General features: G+C 32.3%; 2 long non-coding RNA genes across 2 annotated transcripts; both read left to right on the top strand.

Moving 5' to 3' along the window:
* Positions 1 to 733: 733 nt before the first annotated feature.
* Positions 734 to 5,250, top strand: LOC124357859. The gene is made up of 3 exons (XR_006921997.1): positions 734 to 942; positions 3,293 to 3,398; positions 5,130 to 5,250. It is a non-coding gene; the product is annotated as an uncharacterized LOC124357859 (long non-coding RNA).
* A 6,170-nt stretch (positions 5,251 to 11,420) lies between these two features.
* Positions 11,421 to 14,331, top strand: LOC124357856. The gene is made up of 2 exons (XR_006921995.1): positions 11,421 to 11,799; positions 13,960 to 14,331. It is a non-coding gene; the product is annotated as an uncharacterized LOC124357856 (long non-coding RNA).
* The last annotated feature ends 10,209 nt before the right edge of the window (positions 14,332 to 24,540 follow it).

Here is a 24,540-nt window from a genome sequence, read left to right as displayed (position 1 = left end):
TGACATATGAATAAATAAAGAGATAAATAATTACAGTGCAAATAAACTATATAAAGTAAACAACAATGGGGAAAATACTGTAAATAAATAACAAGAGTAAAATATATATATAGGTACCAACAGAGAAAAAAAAACTATAAAAACAACAAAAGCAAGCAATAAATGTAAATATATAACCAAGAGGCACAGTCGTAATTATAAATGTGTAACAAAAGACAAGCAGAAACAATAACAGAACAACACAACAAGAATAATGGGGGAAAAGTTATCAGACGATATGTAAGTGTAATGATCAGGCCAGAAGGATGTTACGAGGTAGATTTAGGGATTTTCTTTGATATTTATGTATGTCTGTGATTAGATAAAACATTGTGACTGTTTTAATGTTGACGAAGTTCTGCCTCAACACATTATTAAAACATAGCTTAGTGTATTTCAATATTATAACACTATTAAAATGTTTTTTTTTCATGTAATAATATCATAGTCCAAATATATCAATAAACTCAACTTTCATGTTGTTGGATTCACGATAAAAACCCTTTGCCAAAGGAAATGAGTAAACAGTGATGCTGGTTAGTCAATCTTGCCTCTACGGCGAATATGAAACTGATTTTACACGGTAATCAAATACCGCATTGTGTAAGTCTAGAGTAAGTGCGTATAAATTCTTTAAAAATCTATTTACAATGTTCTCATTGTTTAAAAGTTTCAATTAACCAAACAGCCATACTGGTAATCAATGGAAATTAATTTGCGTGAAATCAGAGATAAGAATTGCAGCATTCAAGCGGTGACGTTGTGTTGAGAACGTATCAGAACACATTGCACAGTGCAGATAGATTGTACCAGATCACGATGAGGCTGATATGGCTCACTGCACTTCTCCTGATAGCGGCTACCTCGTTAGTAGCAGGACGTTGTGGCACTTTAAATTATTTTGTGAGTATTTAAATTTAATAGTTCTAAAGATCGAATAATATTACAAATAAGAGAACCAAGTATCTTGAATACCAAAATCTTAAAAATGCTTTAATTATTTTATAACTTGAAAAAATTCAAATATCTGGATAGCAGCAGATGCAAGTACACATCGCAAATTTTGCATGAGTCGAAAATAGGATGAAAAAGAATTATAATTGATTATACCAGTAAAAAATTTAAGCATTTATATATTTCTCCTAAAAACCAAAAATGTTTATTTTTATAACATTGTAATTTTTTATACATGTAAAATAAGAAAATTTACAGCACATAGAACGAAATTCACATCCAATATAAGCTGTAAAAATACCATACCAATACTTCAAAAGATTGGCTATCAATTACCAAATTAAAAAAAAATTATAGATTTCGTTAACAATTAATTAATTTGTTGAAAATTAGTTGATTAGTTAAGAACGTTTACTACGTTCTATTGAAATACATAGTTCAAAATTAAATGTTTATGCAGTTATAGCCTTATTTTATTTTATCGTGTGTTTTGAAGTGTTTTCAGTACACGAGTTCTATCCAGATGTTAAAAAAATACTGTTTTTGTATTGAGTAACATATTTACTATTTTGTTCTTGCCATAACTACAGCGTAGAGGCGAATGGCTCCATCAAAAATTTAGTGGAAAATCGAAAGTGGAAGGTGAAATTGTTTTAATTTCGAGGCCCAGTACAACGATATATAATTTATACGCGTTTAGCCTTGAAAAATGGAGACTGTTTAAAATGTTCAATATTTAATAACATTTTATAAATCATTTAGAAAAATGAACTCACAACTGAATTTATTTTTACAAATTATAAACACTACGTGTTGCAACGAGTAATAAAATATAATAAGAAACTGGCCAAAAATAATACGAAAAATAAATGCATATACGCTCAGTTTTTTCTGAAATATAAAAACTAAATAAGTAAAATATTAAATTTTGTAAAGTAGCAGTTACCTGCCCCTTCGCACACAATTTTCCAAATCAAATATGATGGCGCTTTATTATATTTTTCAATTAGAATTTGTAATAGATCAGGTGAATATTATTTCAAATGCGTCAGGTTTTAAATTCGTCACTATATTCCACTACTAATCGAGCTTTGCATACCTTAAAAAGCTAATTTAAATGGATGTATCAGACTTTTCTAAAATAATTCGGGAAACTTTTCCATGCTTCTCCTTAATAAAAACCTTTCACATAATCACCGCAACACCAACAAATGTACAAATTAGCTGTATAGATCGAGCACTTCTTGAGATTAGCGCTATTATACTACCGTATTATAATTTTTGTTTTTAATTTAAGTTTTGTTTAAACTTTGAGCAATTTTTAGTTGAAAATCGGTAATTTACTATGAAAAAATAGTATAGTTGATAAAGAGCATACTAAAAAAAAACACTTGAGTATTGTGTTTGACTATTAAATTTTGTCAACTCTCATTGTTTCCATTCATTTCATTATTACATGAAATAGTTGTAGTAATAATTTCTTTTGTCTTCAGTGATTTAAATTTTAAAATATTCATTGAAAATTAAATCCATCAACCATCCTTTAAAAAAAACTTCCTACTATTCAACTTTAGAGTGACTTAATTAGAGTTAGCTAACTGTTAAAACGCAATCCACAATTTTGTGGTTAATAAATCTTTATTGTTAGTTATAGTGTCAAATATTGAGAAGGTAATTAAGGACAGTTTGATGGTAAAATTCAGTTTAAAATATAAAATTCGCTTACTGTTCCAGTCAACACTGTATATGCCTATATTGTCAATGGAGCAGTGTATCGAGTCTAGTATCGTCGAGCGTGGCTGCTGCTTGGATGGGTGACCGCTGAGCGATCCAGTCTTTGCAAGCAGTCCGCCTGCCCGGTCGTTGATGCTTCGGAAGTTACTTTTAAGCTTAGGCTGTGTCAGATAGGTCTTCTTAGACCTAACTTCACCTGGTTAAACAAGACATTCTTTACCTTTACCCTTACTTTTATTTTTGCCTAAAGTTGACAATACAGTTAAAATGTAATCCATGTACAAAACAGTAACGAATAATTGTCACAAACTGTAAAAAATTTTTAAAATACAACACCGTATCAAACGCCTATATTTTCATGTTAATTTCATAACTATCCAAGTATTTAAAATAATAATAATAATTCAGATTGGATAAATTTCATATAGGTAGAAATTTTAAACGGAGCGCGTTAAACGAAAATGCGATATTGAAAATTTCTTTCTCCTAACTATAAGACCAATAAAAAATACAGATGCTGTAAGTATCCAGCCTCAGAGTGTGATGTAATTGTGTTATGTTATAGTGCGGTCCAAATCGACCTCCTTGTTGCATGGGATTCCGTTGCATAAAAGCGGGAAAGTACCACTTCTGCGTGGACATGTGGGATGTCCGGTAACTTAGACTGTCTGGTAAGTTTGGATTACATGCCATTGCAGATTTTGGAACTTGATAATTAGGACGAATAAATGTGCCAAGCTGGACACAATGGTAGGTGTTTGAGTGCTACACTTACCATTTTGAGCCTCGATGACGGCAACCGAGAAAATCTCAACGAGGGTTCTTCGAGGTACGCCTAAAAATAGAGTGGGTGAAAATTACACGTCATTATGACGATCGGTTCTTGATTCTGCTTCACAAAAGGAAACGATGTCAGCGAGAAGGAGGACACTGTGTCCTTATAGCAGAGTATTTTAGAATTTTTATGGGACATGTCAAAGCAACGGTTTATTCTAAGGTAATTAATGGTTTTACCGAAGCAATCTTTTGGACAATGTTTGCAAATCAACTTATAGATAAGGTCGTTTGGATTACAGTTAATATTGCTTTAATTTAACATTCTTTGTTGGTTAAACTACCAATGAGTGATACAAAGTCTACCGTTACTTAAAATTCTTTCTACTTTTACCATTTAGAGGGTTCATAAATTTTAAGTTGTTTGTTAAGTCTACTCTCTGGAGTAATCAATCATCTTTCAAAATATTCACTTTTTTAATTAGTCAAATTAAGTTTTCGATGGTTTAGAAAATATAATTAGATTCTCCTGAACTTTCGAGAACATGAAAAGCTCCTTTGAGGGTTTAGTTTATGTTTTGTGGAACTGGAAAACTGTAATACTTTAGGAGTCATAACGTCATATGAATATATTATTATTTACAGAGTTAGTTTGTGCAAGATAGATACTTTATACATTTACGAAATGCTTGTGCACTACAAATTCAAATACGGTTCCATCCAAATTGGTTCGGACGTCCAAAATTACAATACAAGATCCAGCGCTCAACATAGGCAAGTTCCCCACCGACTTCAGCTTAGTGTTTCACTTCCCCAGAATATGGGGCCAAAATTATATAACAGGCTACCACAAAATATTACAATGGAAAATAATCCTACAAAATTCAAAACATTATTATATAAATATCTCATACAGAAAGCTTTTTACTCGGTTGGTGAGTTTTTTCCGATTAGTAATTTAAAAGTGGCTACAGAAATTGTGAAAAGTTTGAGAAATATTGTTTTATTTAGATATGCAACTTAAACCATATTTTTCTGACGAGTGTAATACAATTATTGTAAAAATTGTCATACTACACAATAAATAATTTTGATTTTGATTTTGACTTGGAAAAAACGTCTAACTTGTATTAGATGGCAACTAGTGTAATTTAATATTGAATTTTGTTACTTTGATGTCAATAATCCCGTTATAAAACAGTTGTTTTCAAATATAACAACTAAGCCCAGGAAAGTAACTAACGTGAATAAATTTTTCGTACAAAATATACATTGAAGTTCTTAAAATCGAGTGAGAAGTATTGTAGCGTGTTTAAGCCATGTTCTTAATTAAGTTTATAAATCTAGTAATTTCATTTGCAAGCATTTCAATTACAATCTGGATATATAATATGAAAAATATCTAAGGTCTATTTCAGGTTACCAACCTCATATCCAATACTTCACACCATGCAGCCACTAGCAGTCCCAATGCTATAACAAATGTGTGGCAACAATATAACAGACCGCACGGCCACCATCTCTCTTCACAGTAACTGTTCGACCTTTCTCTTACTAATCCATTAAATAAATTAAATTCTCCTGTGGTTATTATCTGACACTTGACTGGCTGTCTTGGTATGTTTCAGCTTTGCCGCTCTGGATTCATTAGAAGTACGCAAATAGATCTTCCACGCCATTTTTCTTTATTGCATGTAATTGAATAAAACTAGTTGTCTCGCAATTATTAACATTAAAGATTTAAGAATTGTAACGTATTTTATTTACCAACAACCTGATTAAACGTAGCACCACACTATGCCTCCACTTAGTCCCAGCTAAAGCAACAATACAAAGGTTTTGTTAAGTAATAAATATTGATTTTCATTTTTAATCATTATCATTTCAATCATACAACCACTATAAGTGATATCATAAAAATAACCTTTTTCTAAATTTAATACGTAATATATAATTCATGTAATCGTTTTTAACACATAATACTCTAGCTATAAAAGAGACAATAACCTCGTGTATTATTTATTAGAAATGACTTATTATTCAGATATTAGGAAAGACAATTATTTCATGTTAATCAAAGAGAAACACCCAACAACTACATATCGTGATAACGTCCTCATTCCTCATTAAAGGTGTTCCACACCAAGCCTCAACTTACTCCCAGCTAAAGCAACAATACAAAGGTTAGTTAATTTAATAAATATAGATTATCCGTTGCAATCATCATAATTTACATACAACTACAATAAGTAACAGAATAAAAACATGTATTTTTCGAAACTTAATATCTAGTTCGTGTAAACGTGTTTCACACTTATTTCTCTAGCTAGAAAAGAGACAAATCAGCCCATGTATTATTTATTAGTAATTAAGTATTATACATATATTATAAAAAGGCTACTATTTCATGTTAATCTAGTAAAACGCCTAACAACTACATCTCGTGCTTCATCGTCCATTTCAACATAACAGCGTAAAACACCTTCGAAAAGATGATAAGGTAATAAAATGATATAACGGTTTCTAAATGTTCCGACAGTAAGTAACGAATAAGTTGTTATATAAATGGACTCTTAGACGGAAGAACTGCTCTTTGACCTTGAGGCCCTAAAATTATTTGATTTTTCCCTGGCCTAAGAGAAAGCTGCTTTATACCAAGTTTCCAAGTCTTGAGAGAATGTTGTAAGGCGGCGGTGCACATGATGAGCCTCTGTCACAATGTTAATGTCTTCGACACACATAAGTTTGTTTGTATTAAGTTAAAAATACCGTTTATAAGTAAGAAAAAGAGTAGGGAACCAGGTGTGATCCCTGAGAAACTCCTGATAACACTTTAGGAGGAAGGATAGTATGATTTTGAACATTTGCTGTCATTATATGTTACAAAAGTAAAATACTATATTTCGAGGATTGAAATATATTCTCTTCTTCAGATGTAAAAAGATATTTAATGTATAATAAAGAGTAAAATCCTACAAATTTTACTTCATTCAAATCATCGATCATCAATAGCAACCTTAAACCAAGGAACTTTAAAAGGAATTGAAATACTCCTTGATACACTATGAAATCATAACTCCTACACAAATAAAGATACCGTAAAACAGATTACGTTTTATCTGAGAATGTAGCAGTTCAAATTGTGCCACATAAACTCCATTCCATTTGAAAACCAGAAATTTCTAGTTATCGGATTTCTTAAAGGCCACCGTTGTCGCTGTAGCTCCTATATTTTACACCCTTACAGATCCCACATTAGACATTATGATTTCTAACACCAGTAGAGTTCTGTAGGCCTTTATCCAGACTTTTCTATCAATCTTTTTAGATCAGGGTAAAGACAATATGAGTTCAAAATTTAGTCAAAATAAGTACATTTATAGAAGTTTGTTATAACAAAACAATACATAAATGCTGTTACTTTTAAAACTGAAGAAAACTAAAGAAATCACTTATTTAAAACTGAAATTTAGTTAAGAAGCAAATAATTCAAAACAGTGCTAGCCTTTGTGCAACAGTTTGTTATCATAGGTTTGAATTTCTATTTAGTTCTCTTTACGACCAGAATAGCCTCACTTTGTTTTATATCTAAACCACAAATAAAGGGTGCAATTTCAACAATTCTTTGTATCCGTGATGAAGACTTATATATTTGTTGTCGATTTATTGCTTGCTGTGTAAAATTACTTGATAAAACTATTTCACATTGAGATTTTATTTTATCACATTTACGATTAGTTTTTTGTTAAATGATATTAGTCGAAAACTGAGTCAATTCTCCAATTGAACTATAAGCAGCTTCATCTTGCGAAATTTTGAAGTAATTGGGTTTATTTCATTGCTTGGCAGTAGGGATCTACTTAAATATCAGTTAATATAAACAAATATGAGTCGTAGAAAAATGCAGTTTCTTTTTTTTGACCTTTACAAATATGAAATTAAAAATGAATTAAGAGTTATAAATGACAATTGTTATAGCAATGTAACAACTAAACCTTTTTAATTTATTATTTTTATGGATGGTTAATGTATGGAATGCACACGATATTTACATGAATAAATAAGTAGTTTTTAAACTTTTTTCTCTATGTGAGGTTACAAACATAGAAAATGACGCAGTTAAATGATTTACGTATTAAAATTACCGATAAAGGTAGCCACAACCGATGTAACAAGCCACCATAATACACATTTTAATTATATACGATACATAATAAATACGGTCTGCTCTACTGTGTGGTTCTAGCTAGTAATAAATTATGCTAATGGTCATATTCGCGGGTATTTCTGCTATGTTATATTGTATAGGAGAGTTTATACTTCTCTGTCGTTTATACTTAGAAATAAAAAAAAATATAAGTTGATTTAAAAACTCCTATTTGGGTCACTATTTGTTTAATAAAAGTTTAAAGAGATAGTTTGTGCATGTTGTAATTAAATTGCACCTATTTAAGGTAGATGGTAATTTTTTAAACCAATATTTGAATGTTATATATCATTCTTTTTTTCTTTATATCCCATATTTTGTAATATTTTGGGGCTATTTAGGAGAAATTACAGTAAAAATCTAAAGTGAACTCGATTTTTCAGCCCAAGTTTTAAATAAGTATTTGGAATGAGGCTTCAAAAAAAGGAGAAGATCTCCTTCAACATCTCTGGGTTGGTCATCCTAAAATTTCAAACAAACATTTGAAATATTTGTTGAAAGTTTGTTTCCATTCCATGTTCTAGTTAAACGATTTTTTATTAAAAAAGAAACCACAGTTTCTCGAAAACTACAAAAAAATCATAAATACCTATGAAATACAAGTTAAAATATACCTGTTATGTCAGTGGTTACAATAAAACAATAAATAATGTTATGTTAAGTTATTATGCAATTTTTTTGCTTTTGTTACCAGACCACTGAAATAGCAAGGAGCTGAATTGATAAACATAAACTGCTGATAGAAAATTGATAAACATGCTGCCTAACGTTGATTCAGAGTTAAATATAAGAATAATATCTGCAGTAGTTGCTCAAGGTAATGTGTCAAACATTGACTAGTCCTAAGTATTCCACAAACTGAAATTTCATTAGCATACACCAAAATATCGTCATCGTCATCGTCAGACGTTTCCGTTCTCACGGGTCGTCGTACACAGCCTCCTCCACTTTAGTTTATCCTTCCAGGTCTCCTCTTCATCCACCTGTATTTTCGGTAGTCCCCTTCTCTCTATGTCTTTCCACACTTGGTCCTCCCATCTTCCTCTCGGTCTTCCTCTTCGTCTTCTTCCTCCTTCCTCCTTCTCCAGTGCTATTCTAGGCATTCACACCAAAATATATACACCAATATATAAACAGGAAACGTAATTTGAAATCCAAAAATTCCTCCAACAGTCTCGAGTTGGTCAAATATAAAATGTACTTACACACAAGAATACATAGTTATTAAATATGAATATTTAGTAATAATTTTGACATTGTTAATTAGTCATAAAAGAAAAAATTAAATGCCTAAGAATGTACAAGGAACAAAAACGTGTAAATTGTATACACGCGTTATAGGCGAAGTAGAAAAGCAACTGCAACAACAAATATGGAAAACTGAATATTGTTATGAGTTATAAAAGAACTACCTCAAAAGAATGTTTGAATATCACTCAAATAACTACGTTTGACATACAATTGTAATTTGACATACAAACTGTGTTACTGGAAGTGTTATCAAATGACCTACTGACCAAATTTCCATTTGGTTGATCACGTTCTTGTAATAATTAATTGTGACCTCCTCTTGAACATGTAGAAAAGAAATCTATGGACCCACGTCATGCAAACATTTTTAGAGTCTAGGACACATTTACTTTAAAAAAGTGAGTAGGAGTATTCACTCACTGAGTTTTTATTCGTATACGCGTATCGTCAAAACAAAGTGGAGAATGTGAGTGTTGAGTTTAGCTCCACAATTATGCAACTGATGAGACAATGAGTGCCTCTTCACTTAGATTACAACGAATTTTGTAGTCTACGTTTCTCTGATGTAAACAGTTCATATATTTGGCTAACAGTAACATTGTTTTCTCTTTGAATGTTTTATTTTCTGTCTCTGCCATCTACCATATCCATGTTACATTTTAGATATAAATGGTTCACGTAAACCGTAATCACGAAATTTTCGTTCGGCTGATTACATTCTTACAAAAATAATTTTTGGGCCACTCCTGAATATCTAGAACTGTTCTCTGTTGAATTACTTACGTCGGGCGAAAAATTTTAAAGAAGTGTGGACACATTTACTTTAAAACAGAGTACGAGTAGTCACTAACTGAATTTTTATTCGTATACGCTTATCGTCAAAACAAATTGGAGAATGTGAGTTGAGTTCAGCTCCACAATTTTACCTGATGAGACAATGAGAATGTCTCTTCACCTAGATTATACTGAATGTTATAGGATAGGTGTCTCTGATGTCAAAACGATGTGAACTGTTTGATTTTATGCTGCCAGTGACAGCAGAATTCTTTCTCTTTAATATTTCCCTTTGTGGCACTGCCATCTATCATATCCATGTTATATTCTAGATATAAATGGTTCACGTAACCATATATCTTCAATGAATAAATAATTACTTTTTTATTTCTTCGTCACCAACTTTAGTAATATCTTTAAACAAAGGCAACTCCAGACTTTAGGAGTCAAGTCTGTTACACCATCAGATTCCAGTCGCTGCACTAAGAGGAATATGACCTGGTGCCAAAACAAACGTTCACATTGAATCACCCCTTCTCACCATGGCTACGTTAAATTTAGCGAAAGAAAGAGAAAGGAACAAAATGGGTCTGTTGGGTTTATTAATATAATGATAGCAAGTGCTAAATCGCCATAAGCCAATGAAGTCCAGTTAGAGGAGTTGAAACGTGATCAAAATATATATTATTGTATTATTGCAACTGATCCTCCAGCTTGGGTTGTTATGATGGAGTCAAAATAGGAAGAAACCAACATATTGGAAGCATCTTGAATGGCAGTGTAGAACAACTACCCACCACAACCAAGTACGAAAATGCAACCGCTGCTAGTGCTCTTGATGGGGAAAGAATTGACAAAATGTGATTTCCGAAGCTTTTTAATGTCCTCTCCTAACCTCTAATAGTAGTTGATAGCACCACCGGTACAAAGTGCAGCTCTTCAGCCATTATTTGCAACATAATCTGAAAAATCCCATTATATTCCAAAGAAATATTTACCCTGAAAAAGAAGTCACCCATACTAGTTTCGGTGGAGGTAGAAATGGGAGAGAGTATCATTTTGATACTTTTTCTAAGACCATATGTTTCTTCTTGACTTAACACACGTACCACAAGCGTCAGACACATAAATAAGTGTTAACCAGCTATGACTTACGCACCCTTTATCTTGTTATCTGGCGAAGATATAATTATTATTCACTCGACTGACTGTCAGGTTTAAGTGAATCAAAATAAGGAAGAGAAAATAACATTTTTGGAAAAAAACATTGACCTTTAATATTTTTAACCTTTTTTATACCCTCCAATTTTGAACTTCACCAAAGTTACTGCGGCTGGCGATTGATTTCTTTCTTACAAAAATTCCTTTAAAAATTTTAATAAAAATCGCATTGTTTGCTTATTCCGTACACATTTGTTCTAGGCTCCTAGATTAAGCTTGACAAATTATATAGCATTAATTATTTATTTTTACTGCGAAATGTAATTTAAAAAAGGAACAATGCTGTTTGTTTCATGTGTTTTTCATGAACCTTTAACGTGAATAAATCGTACAGTTTTAAAGTAGGATGTAGATAAATTTATTCATATTAGTCCATATATTGGTCAATAGCTAATAATAAATTCATAGATTTTTAAGTCATCAAAATGTGAGAATAGACTGCACTAAAGTTACTACTTTATATATAATTAGCCTCGCCACATAAATCATGTTTGGCTTATCGCATGATGCAAACGAACAATCGTTATTCAGCCAATCATGTTCTAAAAATAACATTCATTTTCCACGCTAGTATGATTCCTTAATTAACTTCTATTGTGTACGTTCAGAAGCGAATACTCGTTAATTGTTCGAAATCAAGGCGTTAAGGCTATATAAGTCGCTATTAATTAGCGTGCAGTGATAAACGCCTTTGCGTGCAAGGTATATCTTTGTGTTGATCACTTGTCTGGGGAGCTTCAACACCAAAGCACACCAGGTGGAGGTGAGCTTGGTGTGGTTCACTGCAATTCTACTTCTGGACTTCGTAGCTGCCTCTTCCTTGCTTCCGGTGTGGTGCTGTATTTGTAAGTACTTCGTTTCTAAGAAGTAGAGTCAGTTCGTGTCATAGTTTTAAATTGAATAAAACTAAAATTCGTACCCGTTGGCTTTCCACACCGTTACAATATGATTTCAAATCGCTTTTAAAAATCAAGAATTGTTATTTAAAACAGTTTATTATAAAATTAGTTTTTTATAAAATATAAAATGAAGGCCTATTTGCACACAATTTAAAATATTTCAGCAAGGTCAGTTCAACATGATCAAATAAAATAACGATTTTTCCTATTACATTAAGTTTAAGACCTGAACTCAATTTTACAATCGAGATATTAAACCGCTATTTCAAATCGATAATGGTACCTTAAAAGTTTAACTGATATTAAAATCTCGGATACGCCTTTTTGCACACAATTTGGAAGATTTTGGTAAGGCGAGTTTAACATGATTGAAGTGAAATAATGTTATTAATAACTTTTTCACGAACATAGATATTTTTATAAAATGCTTTCCTATTAGAAAAATACACATATTATATTTAGATTTGGAATATTAAAGTTATTATTTAGAATTATTTACCTTAATTAAAAGGCATAACAATTCATGTTCGATATATTTTAAAAAACTATTTGATGATAAGAAAGGAATCATAAATAAAATTACTTTTATTGTAAATATGATAATTTTAAATTAAAAACTACAACCCGAGTTTTAGGTTATGGTACTACAATTTTTACTAATGAACTTAATAAGATCTTTTAAAGTTTTAAATACAAATTAGAATCCATAACAACGTTATAAATATAATATATTACCCTATAAAATAAAATATTCGTATATTGGAATAATACAATTGTATTGTACAGACTCAGATCTCGCTCTTGTGTTTTAAATTTGTGTATCTTCATATCCATCTGAAGAACTGTTACGCATAACTCAAAAGAAAACAATTTACACGTAAGTAATAGACACGTATGAATATTTTTGTGAATATCATTTCACGTTATGCATCTGTACTGCGAATTGAGATGTTCCGAGTGTTTTTTTTTTTTTTTTTTTTTTTTTTTTTTTTTGGGAGGGGGAGGGGATAACAATCTATGTTTACACTGCAAATACTTACCAAAGTTTACTAAGGAAGATACTAGCTGAAAAATTATTCTTATTTGTAATAAATAAAAACCATTATTTTGTTGCATCCTTCATTTGCTTTTATTCATTATCTCATATTGTAAAAAATAATTGTCAAGTTAAATATCAAACCTTAAATTTATTATGATTTGCTACATATTTAAATGGAATTTAGTAAAATAAGATCGTATTTTTAGACGTTTATGAAATATTGACTGAGTGCAAAAATATTTCGCGCCTAACTGCTTAAATTTTTACATAGATATGTGTCCCTTCTTATGCAGTTAACAAAATATACTTTTGACTAAAATATGAGCCTAAAACGTTTTCCGGGGAACATCGAAATGTATAACAAAATTAATTTTGATTTTGAATTAAACCTTTTGATAGCTAAACCTTGAAAAAGCGTACAGCTATAAAGCGCTATAAATAATTAATCATAGTTTCATATACTAATAACGTAATTTTAATTACGTGAAAAAACATAATTTATTGTGATTTCACGGTGAAATTAAACTGCTCTGAAAATAGTGGCCTTCAATAGGTGTAGATCATGCAAGTGTTTGGTCAATGAAAGTTTCTACTAGACTATCAGTAGAATTTCCAGTGATGGGAAAATCCAATGACAAATAAAAGGGGTACATTGCCAACAAATTTCCAAATACTCTACTGTGCTACGTAAGTCTATGGGAGAGGGTGTATTTTAGTATGGGAGTTCATATTAAAATTAATTATATTTATAAAAAAAATAATAGCATACAACATACATAGCATATAACATACATTGAGTAATTTCACATGAAAATGCCTCATATAGATTACAACTGACGAAACAGGAAGAGACCAGTGTTTTCTTGAGATAAGGTTTTCAAGTAAATTCCACTTAGCATGCTTCTCAATCAGCAATAGGAATCACCACCTCTACAGCAGCACCACCCAAGGATCTAAAAGTGTTTAACATGTTAAGATTGTTTAATTTATAGAAAAATAAATAAATAAGTGTCATGTCAGTGATGTTATCGCTTTCTAAAAGAGATTAACTTTTTTTTATTTTTCAGTTCGATCAGCATGCTTTATTTACTGCTTGGAGCGTCGTGGTTACAGGTACTCAATCTGAGAGATCTGGCTTTGCACTGCCCAACGAGATTTGCAAAGGAAGATGTGTTTGCTGAAGATGGAGATAATGAGTTTAGAGATAGTTACAGTAAAAACTCCCAAATGAAGTACCTTCCAACGAAAATAACGAAGCGGTCACTACGAGGAAGAGAAGAAGTATTGCAGTAGACCATACCAGCTTCGACTATGTCTGGCGCTCTTTGGTGTTGAAGCTCTTCTAACAAGTGTTCAACACAAAGATATACCTTGCACACAACGGAATTTATCACAAATTGTCTGAATGCCTTAATAAAAAATTGCCTTCAACTACAATATCTTCTATCAATTATTTGATAAAAATACACAAGTCCTTAATTTAAACGTACATAATTTAATTAAAGAATGGGGTTAGCGTAGATAAATAATGCCACGAATTAAATTAATATTTATGCTTCATAATTATTACAAGTGATTATTATGTGCATTATAGGTAATTTTCTTTTTACCAATGATGTTGGCAGATGGTGACTCAAGAGCTGCCTAATGTACTGGTGTTGTTATGAGTTACTATCAGAGATTATGACGGCTGGGAACAAGAACCTCCTGATTTTACATTTTGTTGCACCTCTTCCCCAACAAGGACAATAGTAGCGTTTGTATTTTCACACTTTGCTGAGATGTGCAATTCTTGTTCCATTTATGATGAATGTAATATGTCTCTTGCTTTTATTTCGCCTTCTTTACAACAGTGTACGATGAGGATTAATTTTAACAATATTTGGTTTTCTTCACACGTTTAGTTCTAAAGTAATATTCCCCAAATCTTCCACGCCAAATCCTCAAATTGGCATAATTTCGAGTAATCACTCTTCCAGAGAAAACTTTGATGCCTTCTTCTGACATTTTGAGACCATGTGGGGCGCACCAGAATCTCAACATTGATATGCCAATCCTGGACATCAATTAGATTTGCCACATTTTTGTGACAAGTCGGTTTTCGCTTTAACCAGTGTACGTTCAACTGGGTGGTATAAGCCAGCCAAAAGTGAACCCTCCTTTTGAAGTATAAATATGTTACAAATTTTAAAAAAAATTTGCCTCGAAAGATTTTGCTTTATTTTACATATGTGGGTTTATATAATGTTGTGGAATTAGTTCTATGATTTAAGATAATTTAAATAAATTCAATTTAATTTAATTACTGGAATAATTTATTTGAGGTTTGTAAAGTATTAATTGCATAACAAAATCAATTAATCCATTAATATATATTCATATTATAGTAGGCCTATCGTTAAACATGGATAAGTAACTACGGACAAGAAAAAACATAACTGTTTAAACTTTACTTGGAGTTTAATTTAAATACGAATATGGCCGAAAAAACGGATTTGACAGTGATGAGTCAGCCGATGTTTTCATAACCCAGCGAATATTGCACACCGCCAACCCCCCTTCCCTCCCAACAGGTTCTCAGAGCCTCAGGTATAGCTAATCCACCATCCTGACATGTATGGTTGTTCCTACCCCTCCTTACTATCACTGGCTTATCCTTATATTGGTCTTTCCTTTCTTGTAAGTATTTATCTTATATTAGATAAGCACCATCTCTTTGTTTTAAATTCCTTTTAGGTGTTGAATGATTTGAATGGATAACATAATTACGGATATTCACATACGTTATATTTTACGAGAATAAAAATACAGTGCAAAGTTATGAACTTCTGTATGTGTCTAATTCTAAAAAATTATGGTCAGTAACAGTTAAAACAATAACAACCAGCTGTTGGTATGTTCATAGCCACGTATCGGAGGAATGCTTGACCTTATGGTTTAGAAATTAGCGTCTGAAGAAGCTAGCTTATTTTTTCAGCTAATATGAGTTTATGCTCATTTCGTTGCGCCGTATATCTTGTTTAACCAGTTTACCTTATACAAGATAAGCTTGTAAACTCAGATTGAATAATTTGTTTATTTTAAAACTTTAGTAAGGAAATGAAGTAATTTTTATATACGTAAATAGATTATATTCTAAATGCATCTTGATTGCTTCATTCACAATTACTAGAAGCTAACATTAAATATGCTTTCCAAGGAGTAGAAAAGAAAGCTAAGTGTCGTGAGCTGCTGTCACCTCAAAATATCACAATTGAAACTCATTGTTAGTTCGTGATTTATTTGTATAAAACTGGTAGTCCGTTTACTACTTGGTTTATTGTTGTACCTTAAACTAATTTAGAACTCTTAACTGGAAATATTTAATTGTGGACACTTACAAATCAAATTAATAGAACATCGTGTTGAAGCTTATCTACATTATTAGAGGATTTTAATACTTCTGTGAATATAAACAATAAGTAATGAATAGGATTACTTTTTCTATACATTTTATTACACGAACAATAATTTAATTATGTTAATACTAAATATAAAAAGAGACTGAGTTGATAAAACCAAGGTAACACAGATTCCAGTCACTTGTAATCTTACAGTTTCTATTCCAAGCACGTTCTTAATATTATCTTGGTGTCTTTGTACGTCTGGGTTATTATCACTTAAGCGATTCCCCGCAAATTAGAAGTTGTGTGAATATTCAACAGCTTGAATCTATCGATTGTGTTTCCGCGTTTTATTTATAGCTTTATGGACATGAACGAAATATTTTTATTACTAATCGCACAACTATTTGAACTTTAATAAAAAAAAATTGTTGAAAATTTACAGAATACTTAATCATATTATTACAATAAATTTGGTGCTTACCTCAATATCCCTTGCGGCAAAAAAATTAGAAACACGGCACATAGTAATCAACTTAATTCACGATAATAACCAAAAAAGGGCGAAAATTATGAGCTGGGAGTTTTATAGTTCCCCCTCCTCCTCCTTCTGTTGGACATCCGCGGCGTTCTCTCATTGACCCAGGCGTATCCAACTTAAGAACAATAGCCTTCTCAGATCTAACGTAACTGCAGTACAAGACAAGTTCTGATCAATTCAAGGCAGTGAACCCCCTTCCCAATAATTTAAAGTTACCAGAACTAACTTGCCAAAGGATTACATATTCGTTTTTATCCAAACTTCTCACAATCTATTTAAAACTAAATCCCAATATTTCTCTCCCAAAAATTTCATTTGATTTAAGTTTTAATAACAAAAAAAAACAATGTAGCTTTTAAAACGCTACAGTACTGATATAGCAAAATGGAATCAAAATTTCATTCATATAGGTACATAATTGAGTGACAGTTAGTAAATAAGTTATAAAGTCTCGTCTGGCATTTTGAAACATCAAAGGCCACCGACGCGTGGAATATGACCTTTGATTACATTCAATGGACAGGTATATATATATATATCGTATTGCGTGGAACATTTCTATATTTAACAATAGTATATTCTGCGGAACACAAAGAACACACTTATATTTAATCATATTCTACGGGATTTAAACAAATTTAATCTTTGTGACTAAAACTAATGTTAATAAAAAAAGCACACTGATTAAATTTTATATCATTAACACTTATTACAACATAGGGTTATTAAATGAATATTTCCTTAAGATCATGAATTCATAAAAAATAGTTTCTCAGATAAGCAGAGCTTCTGAAGAATTGTAATAGTTATAAGTGATTTGTTTGTTATATTTTATGTTAGAATAAACAATACTTAAAATTTTATAAGAGTTTTTTTTCATATTTACTATAAAAAAGCAAAACTAATAACGTCATATCAATAAACATTAAAAAGTGTCGTCTGAGGCAAATATTAAAGTTTGTAACTTTAAAAGAACTTCCTTAGGACGTGCACCTGCGAATCCGCGATAAGACAGAAAGAAGGAGCTTTTTATCGCTTTACAGTGTTGCCAATAAATACCACAAAAAACTGCATATGAAAATTAAGAATGCACGCACTGTAAATGTCACCATTAGATTCAAAACAAAAGCGCTCTAGCTGTTACAGTAACGTCTCTTGTATTCTCATTTATAGCCATAATATCCTCAACGCTTCTAATGCTGCTTCATATTTTAATTTACTACATAAAAAACTTTATAACTACTTTGCTGTCGTTATACACGGTAACTTGTAAACTTTATGGTAGGGTAGGCAAGAGCTAATCTGCACTTAATATAGCAACACAACCTAGTTTCTTCTTGAAATCACTAGTGGAAAGTTCTTTAAGAAAGGAATATAATTTAACCTGTAGTACTATTGGCCTGTAGGGTGATAGCCCTAAAAGAAAGATTGAGAATATGTTTATTTAGTGTTCTGCTTTAATATTTTATTTTCTATTACTGACAATCGATGTTAATGGGGAACCTAAGCTTGAAAATATAACATTTTAAACACGATTTATTTATTGTTTTTTACAATTTCAATGCCTTTATAATTGGACCCTGCACCAAAATTACCACTGCGGGTGGTCATTCTCTTTCAGGACAATTCCAGTACGGATTAAAAAACTATGCTGTGTTTTTTAAGATTTGAGTTATTAAGGATAAAAGCTAAGATTGTTTCTGATAGGTAGGACTAATAGATAATAACGTTTACCTAAATGCCTTCCTTTTAGAGTCAACTTATTTAAAAGATATTCATAAAAGAACACATTATGTTTTTATAAACTCGCTCTCGCATCTGGTTGACTTATTTTTGTACTTAACAATAATTGCTAACTGTCACAACTTGTAAGAATTGGAATTTACAAAAAGGATATTTCGACACGTCTGCAGACGGAATGTGACACTCAGTTTAACGCAGTTTAACACACCATCATGCTTGTCAGTTGTACAGAAGTGAACTATGACGTTAGTAGTTATCCTCAAGGGTTCCAATTTTGGTCCTAATATATTGATAACGGGGAAAACCTGATAACAGTAACAATTAGAAAGCTCTTATCTTTGGGTCGCAGTTTGGACTTTCCTATTAGCCAGTCTATTCATAGTAGGCTAGTTTTCTTGTTTTAGTAGTGCTGTCCAACCTTTCTATCAGTGCGCTTTAGTACAAAAGGGTTTGTCGTATTGCTTGTAGTTCTTCAACTACACTATGTCGCTTGACGAACGTGAACGTATAACACTTCTTATGATGGTTGGTTGGGGAAACAACAGACGATCACACGAGGAAGCATGCCATTTATTTAATGAATACTATCACGAGAGGCAGCCAATTTCTAGAAAAACTGTAGGGAGAACTGTTCAACGCTTTATGGAAACAGGAAGTGTTTCCGATCGTCATAGTTCAGGAAGACCCGCTATTGCGACAACCGAAGACAACTCTTTAGATGTATTGCAGTCATTTATTGAGAACCTGCAAGAGTCCCTACGCTCAGCAGCACAAACTCATGACATCTCTTTTACGTCTATTAAAAATATTCTGAAAGGGTCTAATTTTAAGCCTTATAAAGTTCATTTGGTGCACGAACTCAACGAATGTGCGGGAGGCACATACGCAGTATCCACTAAAGGTGAATGTCTGGCTTGGTGTGATAGGTACCCAGTTGGCAGGTCCTTTCTTTATTGAAGGAAATTTAAATGCAATATCACACCAACGTTTGCTGGAAAATGAAATTAAACCAGCACTTCGAAACATGTTTGGAGAACATTTCCAGAATATCTGGTTTCAACAGGACGGAGCACCCCCACACTACGGCATCGACGTAAGAGCCTATTTAAACACTGTTTTTTGACAACGGTGGATCGGAAGGCGGGGGACTGTAGAATGGTCAGCGCGTTCACCAGATCTGTCTCCATTAGACTATTTTGTTTGGGGTTACCTTAAGGACAACGTCTACAAAACAAAACCTCAAAATTTAAATGAACTGAGACAAAGAATACTCAAGAATGTCAGACGATTCCTCAAGTTGCCCTGCAAAATTCTATTAATAGTTTTTATGTGCGTCTTTCCAACTGTCAAATAACCGGAGGTGAAAAATTCGAACATTTACTCTGAAAACATTTGGTAAGTAAACATCTTTTTTAAATGAAACCTTTGAACAGCCGCCATTTTGTACTGGATCAATCTTTTTGAGTGCGGTTTACGGCATTATACTCTGCTAGATGAGTCCTTTAAAATGATGTGCATATTGACCTATGCTCCTATTTAAGATTTCCTTCTGACTCCTTGCGGGACGTCCCCATGATATTACAGAAAACTGATAGTGCCTTCAAAAAGTAGATTTTTAGGTCTAGTGTTGATGTACCAAATCTTTTTGATATATTTGCTATCGTTCAGAAAATATTATACCTATGCAGGACTTTATGTACACCCAGTATACACGTAAGCAGGTCTGATAAGCCTATAAGGTCAAAAAGTGTCTACCTGTGGTCATTGTAATTTATTTCGGTCTAAGGTATTTCTGGTGCCATAGGCAAGTTTGATTAAATGCCTAATTCAGTAAAAAAACAACTAAGATGTGTTGTATACCAGTATTTAAATCTGTAGCAAAAGTTAGATAGTAACTTCGTTTTTGATATCTGGATCATACTAGTGATCAAGCACTGCATACTAACATTTTATCAAATCTATTATCTGGAGTGAAAAAGGTATTTTTAAGGCCAGAGGTGCGTAGCCCAGACAGATTTTTGAGATGGGTATATGCGTATTATTCATTCAATCAGGAACACTAAAAATGTTCATGTAAAATGTCAATACAATCGGTCCAGAAGTGTTTATGTGATTGATTAGCTCACAAATGAACACACAAACGAGCAAACAGACACAATGAGATTTGTATATAATACAGATTATCCTGAATTTAGTTTAATACCACTTTTACTGAAGCAGGCCTTTTAAACAAACTCAACTATCACACTAGAAATATCTTTGACCGGAATAAAGTACAATGGACACAGGTATACAGTTTTTGACTTAATAGGCTTATCAGACCTGTTAACATATATATATTCTTCATCGGAGCATCAAAGCAAAATTAACTCCCGTTTCAAGACGACATACAGCCCCATTATTCATTTAACAGAAATAGTTATTGGCTGAGTGATAGTGACGCTATTCATTCGGGGCTGGAAAATATTCATTTGGCTCTGTTTTTCTATCTGTCTTCCCGCACAATATTTAAAAACGAATAAATCTATAGACTTTAAATCCTGCATGAAACTTCATTTCTGTTAAAGAAACATCGGTTCCGATGATGCATGTCACGGCATAGGGTTTTGCTGAGCGTCAGTGAACATCTTTACATTGGTCTTTGGGGAACGGTGATGTCAACGATAAAATTGCAGACTAAATAATTTTTTACACACAGCATAATCATATGTTAAAATATCTGGCATAGTAACATACACTTAACATTTTACACCTAGGCTCGGCGAAACATGTTTCGCAACACTTGTGGCATATGCCTAGATTGTTATTTTTTACATTACTACAGAGAAGGGTTCATTTATATGCAAATTTAATCGTTGAAAAAAAATGCATACTAGTGATGTTCTAGCAAAATCAGAAACTATTCTTACTGGCAGTTTCCAAAGAGTAAACATCTACATAAAATTAAATGCTATCGACACATTGGATGCAGGAAACATCCCTCAAAGGGTTAGTTAATCACGCTTTAAGTTATTAGTCTGAGAGATTGTCACAGATGCGATAAAGGGCAACTTCCCAGAGAGTTAATGTTTGCTCCAAGTTGCCTTTGCTCACTTTGCGAGTAATCAAACTTTTAGTTCTTTCTCGCGAGGATATATATATTTTAGGGCAATTCCGATCTCTTACAATTTATAAATCTTTATTTAGAAAATAATAAAAACAGGTCCATCAACTTGAGAGTTTCCCTTATATTCTAGTCAATAGTTCACCTCAGGCTTAATTTCGTACAAAACGCAGAGTAACCCTCTGCACTTAGTCCTAAAGGAAACCTTTGCATTTTCATCCGGTGTGAGAATATTTACGAATATTTATGTGCAAAAACGCCTTGTCGAGATCAAATTTTACATCCACTATGAATAGGAATAGAGGGGCATATGTATATTATATCGCGTTGGATGAAGTGTTTGAGGGACTGGATCTGTTTCATCCTCTTCTAGTCATAACGGAAGGGGACGGGGTTGCAGTCCCTAACGTGTACACTTCCAACAACCTTTCTCAGTGGGAGATCCACTAACTCCTAAGTAAACTAGACTTATCGATCCATTCACTTCAACCCCCATATTTTGCCATTTTTATAGGAATATACCACTTCTTGATACCTCAGTTTGACAGATGTAAATGAGACATCGATTATTGCTATGTTCACATATTTGCAAATTGTAAGGTATAAACCATCCAAAAGTGAATCTTACTGGAGAAAGAAAAGTTACAAGTATATATTTTCAAACATTCAACTGGTCAAATGAAGAAAATAATTAAAGCACTCAAAAGACAGCACAAACTGTTTCAGATCTTCAACCATTTCACCAGATTAGATTTTACCGATTTCTTTGTCAACTTTTAGAGATCAAGAAGGCCTTCTTAATTTGCAATTGTAACACTTTGTTCGTGTTATCTTCTATTGATACAAATGGAATAAAGTTTCGTTATAGGTGTCCTTCCCAATTTAACGCAGAGTTAGCGTTAGAAAGAATTGTACGATTTTTAATTTGCGTAATTTAAAATGCCCACATCGTTGGTTGAGAACCGAAAAGAAATACCGTAATCTAGAAATATCTCTTGAGATCAAGATTAGCATCAGTATCAGCTACAGTAACCAAGGTGATTTGAGATTTAGAGTTTGGTTTTGTAACGATAAATTCTAAACATACTGTATTCAAATTAAATACCTGTATACAATATAAACACGACAAAAACGTTTTAATAAGATCGGCGCATGACATTTAAATTTATGAAAACACTTCACGTTTTATAGTTCTGTAGAGTCTAAAAATCATTTGAATCATTTACCAAACTGAATATAAAAATATATTTATTATTATTATCTAAATAAATTAAGGCTCCTGGTCGTAATAATCCTAAAATAACATATCTCAACCTAATTTTGATTGGAATACTCTCCAAAAAAAGGAGAAATTACATTCTTTAGCATAGTGATCTGTCTAGAAACCGTAGGAAATAATTGATATTATCCAAGAAAACTGTACTTACATCCGAGTTTAATTATTACACTTCCCACTAGATACACCAAAATCATATTAATGTTTTTTGTATCTATACCGATATTGTACAACATTCTGAAGATTCCCATAGTCAAAGATTAAACAGCCTTCAATTCACAGTTTCAAGTATTTAAAATAATAAAATTTTTACTGATCGTAAGGTACATAATTATATCTAAGAAATGTAAGAAAGAACAGTTGTACCAATCATAGGAATAAATTATTAGCGTACATGGACGAATAAACGATTAGTTAAACCCGCAGTAACAGAGACTGGCAGTTATACGATACGACAAGTGACAAATGAATGACGTAGCAGCGGCTCGGCGCGGCGTCCCGCAGAGTCCGGATGCGGTCTGCCGGAGGTAAATGGAAATTTCAATAAAACCCAAATCGATATCCGGACAGAGCTGCGTTAAACTGAGTGTCACATTCTGTCTGCAGACCAGTGCCGAAATAACCTTTCTGTAAATTCCAATTCTTACAAGTTGTGACAGATAGGAATAATTATTGTTAAGTACAAAAATAAGTCCAACAGTTGCGACAGCGAGTTCACACTTTATAAAAACAAAATGTGTTCTTTTACATCTTTTAAATAAGTTGACTCTAAAAGGAAGGCATTTAGGTAAACGTTATTATCTATTAGTCCTATCTATCAGAAACAATCTTAGCTTTTATCCTTAATAACTCAAATCTTTAAAAACACAGCATAGTGTTTTTAAATCTATACTGGAATTGTCCTAAAACGGAATGACCATCCGCAGTGGTAATTTTGGTGCAGCGTCCAATTATAAAGGCATTTAAATGGTTAAAAACAATAAATAAATCGTGTTTCAAATGTTATATTTTCAAGCTTAGATTCCCTATTAACATCGATTGTCAGAAATAGAAAATAAAATATTAAAGCAAAACACTAAATAAACATATTCTCAATATCTTTCTTTTCGAGCCATCACCAATACTAGTACAGGTTAAATTATATTCCTTTCTTAAAGAAATTTCCACTGGTGATTTCAAGAATAAACTAGGTTGTGTTGTTAGATTAAGTGCAAATTGGCTCTTGCTTACCCTACCATAAAGTTTACAAGTTACCGTTTATAACGACAGCAAAGTAATTATAAAGTTTCTTATGTAGTAAATTAAAATATGACGCAGCATAGAAAGAATTGAGGGGTTTATAGCTATAAATGAGAATACAAGAGACGTTACTGTAACAGCTAGAGCGCTTTTGTTTTGAATCTAATGGTGACATTTACAGTGCGTGCATTCTTAATTTTCATTTGCAGTTTTGGCGGTATTTATTGGCAACACTGTAAAACGATAAAAAGCTCCTCCTGTCTTATCGCGGATTCGCAGGTGCACGTCCTAAGGAACTTCTTTTAAAGTTACAAACTTTAACATTTGCCTCAGACGACACTTTTTAATGTTTATTGATATGAC

The sequence above is a fragment of the Homalodisca vitripennis genome, chromosome 3 (assembly GCF_021130785.1).
Source record: "Homalodisca vitripennis isolate AUS2020 chromosome 3, UT_GWSS_2.1, whole genome shotgun sequence".
Classification (NCBI taxonomy): domain Eukaryota; kingdom Metazoa; phylum Arthropoda; class Insecta; order Hemiptera; family Cicadellidae; genus Homalodisca; species Homalodisca vitripennis.
Note: the sequence above shows the minus strand (reverse complement) of the source record. Positions and strands in the feature narration are given on the sequence as shown.